Genomic DNA, 6000 nt, shown 5'->3' with positions numbered 1-6000 from the left:
ATAAGTCTTGACAATGAAATTGTAGCTCCTAAAATACGGGTTCAGTTGACTTTCATTTCCGAGTTCTGTAAGAAAATTATGTTAATCGGCAATTTGAAATTATCAAACTTTCCATTCGCTCTTGTTTTGTGGAGTAAGTTAGTAGATTTGAAATCTTTTGGGCTCAAATTTCAAGGGTATTTTTACGAGAGAAAAAAATTGACAAATGAGTACAGCAGAATCTCGCTTATCCGACATAAACAGGCCGACAGAACGTCGGGTAATACGGAGGTGTTAAGGAAAAGCCTATTAAATGTCAAACTGTGTTATAATTTTGCACATTACGTCACTAATAATCATGTTTACAGTATAACAACAGAAAAAATTAAGTGAGAAAATGAACTTACAGTTACAGAATATTTTGAAGCTAAATACAGTACTTAAAAAAGTTCAGTCCTCTGATGATTTAAAAAAAAAAAAATTTGATCGTAGTCTGCTTTTTTGACGAGTGCCGTTTCTTCGCTGCCAAATCTCGCCATCTTTGCAGCGTCATTATGTCGATTCCTGTACCTCCTTGTTGTTCAATGCATTTAATTGCAGTTTCTAGAGCCTCAACTCCGTCGGTATGTGAAATTCTGAAGGCTTAACAGTTGGTGCTTAATAATTTTTTTTTTTGCGGTGGGACGTCCGATAATACGGAAGGTCGGATAAACGAGACTCTACTGTATGTTGGAATTGATGAACGGCATAGTATTCTGCTGAAGACACAGCAGCAGAAAAGAGTTAAAATAAATTGACTTCACACGACATTCAACCAGTGTCGTCTTAATGCATGGGTCCGACCGAGCACGGCCCAGAAACCTCAAGTGCAGAGGGGCCTCGTGAAAATTGGATCTGGTTCAAATTATCGAGAGTAAGCATTTCTAGCAAGGTAGGGGGAGGGTGCCTCAGAAAAATCATTTTAGCCGAGGGCCTATGATATGCTATTTTTTTAAATACATTTTATTTATTTTTTGTAAAAAAATACGAAATTTCTGACCTGAAATTTTTTTTGCGAATTAATGCGAAATTTATGATTAAAAAAAAAAATTTTTTGCGAAATTTACGTATCCCTACCCATTATCAAAAAAGAGCACCCTTACGGTAAGTTTGACAAACGGGTGCACATGAAATGACGATGATTTCAATCCTTGAATGCAATTCCTCCAAGGTAATGAATTGGAACGTCGATCTAGTGCTCGCTGTTCGTTGAAAAAAAACCGACTTTCGATGGTCCGGATCGAACGGATCAAAAAGTATTAGTTCGTCGTTCACAACACCGTACAAATTACTGAAGACCTAATTGTGAATGCTTACATTACATGAACCACTCGCTAATGCATACGCGCCTTAAGTGGTGCGTACGGATGGTCTCCTGATGACAGCTCGCGACTCGAGAAAGTTTGGAAAACACCCTGTGGAGGATTATGCAGATTCGATATTCACCCCGATAAATCAGAGAATCGTGTTATATATATATTGTATTTTGCTCCCTCCTCCTGTGAGTGTATTTCAGTGGGATTATTGCATTAGTTTCGGAGTAACTTTGAAAATTTTTCCGATCTCATATCCAGTAGTGTTTTTTTTTTTTCTTTGAAGGAATACGTGACTGGAAAAACAAATTATTATTTATTCCAATTCGTAACAGAAGCACATAAAATTTTGGACACTGAACGAAAGAAAGAAAGAAAGAAAGAAAAAGAAGGGAATGATTGGGCGATTTTTTGGAGTGGGTGTTGAAAACGGAGTGATATAGAGGAGTTTTGCTGTCACTGACCGTTTTATCAGCACAAAGTTCTCTTACAGTTCATACATTTACATTTTTTTTATGGTATCGAGAAAATTCTTTTATTCGAAGTTGGTTCTTTCTTGTATTTTATTCTTTTTTTCTTCCGTTCTACGCCTACGTAATGCTCTCTTTTCTTGTCTTAGAAGAAAAAAAGGGAATGGAAAATCTCAGAGAGACCTCCGTTCGATAAAAGTCTTCTCTGTTTTTATTTTATTTCTCCTCCTTGACTAATGAAATGCGCGTGTTGGTTGTCGAAGCCTTTGGGATAAAGTCTTCCCAAACCGCTGCTGCAGTCTCTCTTATTTTTGGCAGATGTCACCTTCTGAACGACGAGAAGTTTCCAAGTCCTTTTTCTTGTAACAGCGGTGTCTTCTAGTTTTATACTGTCAGATACCCCCCCCCCCCTCGCCACTTCCAGCGCTGTGACATCCCTTTTCTTTGAAAAGCTATAATGGAAAACTCGCTTTTTTTTATACGCATTATAGCATTATCATTTTTTGGTCTCCTGGGTGATTTTAGGTGTAGGGGGTGTGCGCACATGCGTGTGTAAACCCTTTTCTGTGATGGCCTTGAATCCTATAGGAATTGGGTTTTTTTTTTGTGTGTGTGTATCGTTTTCGTAGGCTCCTCTCTTCGTGAGGCGGAAGTATTTTGGGATGGAAGGGAGAATACGTGACCTTGACCGTGTGGCTGCGTATTTGAATGTGATCTTTATGATTTATATTTTACGAGCGAGACAATGTTCAGAATCATTTGGGCTTGAACTTCCTAACTTAAAGCAAAGCTCCGTTAGAAAACAAGCTAGAGCGGGAAATATACTATTTTTTACACTTTGGGGGGGGGGGGAATACATGAAGCATTGCTCTCACATTTCGAACTTCCGATCCGATCGTTCCTCATGAATATTTTATTATGTTATCCACCTTGGGAAACGATGAAAGCGATCTTCGAAACGGTTACTGCGCATTTATTCCTTATATATTCATATCATTTCTCTTACAATTCAAATTTATTTTCTACCATGTTTGGTTTTTTTCTGTGGGTAACTTATAAAATCAGTCTAATATTCCAGAAACTTCGTATCTTTTTCGATACTAGGGCCATATAACAAGGACCGTCTTATGAGGCTCTGGAGTCGGTACCAGCTGGCGTGACTCTTGACGCTATTCCCCTGCAGAAGCGAGTGCTCCCGCTTTGCTACCTGTTAATTACGATAATTTGCATGATCGCTGTGCTACTCATTTTACTGAATTTTAAAAATTATCCTTTTGATTATTTTCATCAGTATCTCTTTAAATAGATGAACGAAGCAAGCCAATAAATAAAGCCATAAGAAATTAATTACTTGCAACTATTTTTTAGATTTTATCCATTTCGTTGTTTTTCCATCTCTTTTCGGAATGAACTTTTTATCTCTATTCAAACTTTTAATTCTGATAAAATCCCTTATCTTAGAACAAATGTGGATAGCTTATGGGTATATATGAGGGAACTCGTTCGTGAGACTTTCTTTCAGCGCTTTAATAACACCTTTTCTATTGTTGAATGTCTCGCAGAGACACGTTTTCAAAGTGGGTTTAAAGCCACTTTAAGGATAGTTGGAATATTCGAAACTAGTCTGACTTCCGTATTTGTGTAGTAGTAGCGTGGTTGATCATTCTGGGATACGTTACCGAGTCATCAGGATTACAGTTAGATATCTTTAACTACCTATATGGAGAGATTTAAAAACTCTTTCGAGAAGCTATAAACCGTTCTTCATGTCTCCGACGGTATTGTTAATCCACCAAAGGATAAAGTAGTTATCCAAGAAAAATTTATCCGAGAATTGTTCTTGTACGTTGCAATCGCAAAAAACTTATATTTGTTTGTCACTGATTTATACAAAAATCACAGAAAATACCACCCGTACATACCAGTGACAGTAAACAACACCATGAAAGAGAGATCACTCACTTAAAACAGTTAAAAGTATCAGGGCCGTGACATCACACAACAGTTCCGAGACCACGCCCACTGAACCATGGTGGCAAGCGCAACATCAAAGAGATGAAACAGCCCTTTCTGGTTTGACAAAAAATAGTTTTTTTCAAGTAAAGGTTTTTGAAATATCATCTTGGTTTGACGACAAAATGAATATGTCGTCGTGAAAACGTTTCGAACTAAGATTGCAGTTTGTCCACTACCTGGTAGAGAAGTCGCACTGTTTAATACGGTTATTGGAACCATTAAAGCACGAATTATAGCATGATTTCGGTGTGACAATATTTATAAGGTCATGCAATATATCGGCACTTATTTCTGGCGTAGTCGTCATTGTTCCATCCTTGAATGCAAATTATACGAATGATTCCTTTCCGATAAAGTCTATAGCAGGGGTTCTTAACCTTTTCAGTCACGACCCGAGGTCAAAAAGATTAGTTTTGTGACCCATGAGACTGTTTGCTGTTCGAAATCAGTGAAACCAGTGGCGCAAGAAGTGCATCTGTAAGAGGACTGTGAGTCGATTCGTACGACTCACGTAGGAATCCCCTTGTAATCTAGTTTGGGTCGTGAGCCATAGCTCAAGAGTCCCTGGCTGTAAGTGGATTTATACGACTCATCGCGGAAGCTTCTGCGACCCAAAGGTTAAGAAATCCTGGTCGGTATAGGCTCTTGATTGGACTCTGGTCGGAGCTAGGTGGTGTGCACTCCAAGTGTCCGGATGATACCTAATGATTTTTCAACATAAATGAGGTAAATGTTTTGAAACCAAACGTTGGCCGGTCTGTAGTCTCAGAAGGTGCAAAACCAAGTTCACTGGAAACCTAACAGGTCAAATGCAGGAATATGGTATCCAAAATCTATTGATTGCATTTGACACGGGGGAAGCTGCTTTTGCAAATGCCTTCCCATACATTTTTGCGATCTGGTACTGAGAAACTACACGTCCTGGGTTTGATCTTATCTAACTTGTTACTTCCTGATCGTAATAAACGTTTACTTGACTATGGAACTCGAAAAGAAGTCTGCCATTTTTTTTTTTTAAGTACCATTTTCTCCTTAACAAAAAACTCGGATGCATATTTCTTGACCTATTTGTTCACGACCAAAATTTGGGTCACAGGGGCTTCCGAAATTGGTCGTTCAAATTCACTATAGTGTAACCACAGAAAGATGGCCTTTGATCTTGTGTGACCTTCATGACAGAAAGAAAGGGTTCATTCTTCAGTAGGGGAAAAATGAAGGAAAAGGAAAATAAACATTCCCAAAAGGGTTGCTGCTGGAGTTCTTTTTAACCCCCTGATTTCTCTCTACTGAAGAATGAACCCTCTGTTTTCGTCATGAAGGTCATACTAGGTTAGAGACCATCTTTCCGTGTTCACACTAACAGCCAGGGGTTCTAAGCCTTTTTTTTATGGGTTATGACCCAAACTTGATTCGCAGGGACAAACAAATCGTACAAATCCATTTACAGTAACAGTTACTTGTTATCGTTAGCGTACGCGGGGTTCTAACTCCCCCTTCAGCCGAGACTGTGTCATTTTGCAGGGAAAAAACTTACCACCACCCTCCCCCCCCCCCTCTCGTGAACTTGAGAAAATCTTGCGTACGCCCATGCCTACTATAAATGCAATAATTGTGTCACTGGTTTCATTAATTTCGAAAAACAAGCAGTCCCATTGGCCACGAAATCGATCTTGTTGATTTTGGATCGCTCGCAAAAACTTGAAGCACCCCCAGACTTTGTGGAACTCAACTGCGCATATTGAAGTGGTTAGAGATAATTTCCCCACCATTCAACGAGTGCAGGCGGGGCATGGGGGCTGGTACCCCCCCCCCCTCTCCAAGCCGACCAAAAATTAGAAGAAAAAAATTAATATGTCTGTGTAAAAAAAAATAACGAAACTAAAATGCTTTTTATATAGTATTTTAACCAATTTATCTTAATTTAAATGCTTTTTGAAGGGTGTGTGGGGAATCGGTTAAAGCCGTCCGGATATTATATATATTTTTCCTTGTGGTTGGAAGAGAAGTCAAAGCCGTCTAGAGATGACACTCGGTGTTTTGGTTGAGGTGTCACATGTTGTCGCGTATGTGTATGTCCGTTCCATGCGTATGTAGTGATTTTTGTGATTTGTTTTAGTTTAATAAATAAATTGAATAGATTTTATCATCGTTAATCACTACAACTGGTGACCTATATTGTGAAG

This window comes from Pholcus phalangioides, unplaced genomic scaffold (genome assembly GCF_987345545.1).
Source record: "Pholcus phalangioides strain wild (caught in Gottingen) unplaced genomic scaffold, Ppha-v1.0 ptg000032l_1, whole genome shotgun sequence".
NCBI classification, from domain to species: Eukaryota; Metazoa; Arthropoda; class Arachnida; order Araneae; family Pholcidae; genus Pholcus; species Pholcus phalangioides.
The sequence above is the reverse complement of the archived record's forward strand: the minus strand, read 5'-3'. Positions refer to the sequence as shown.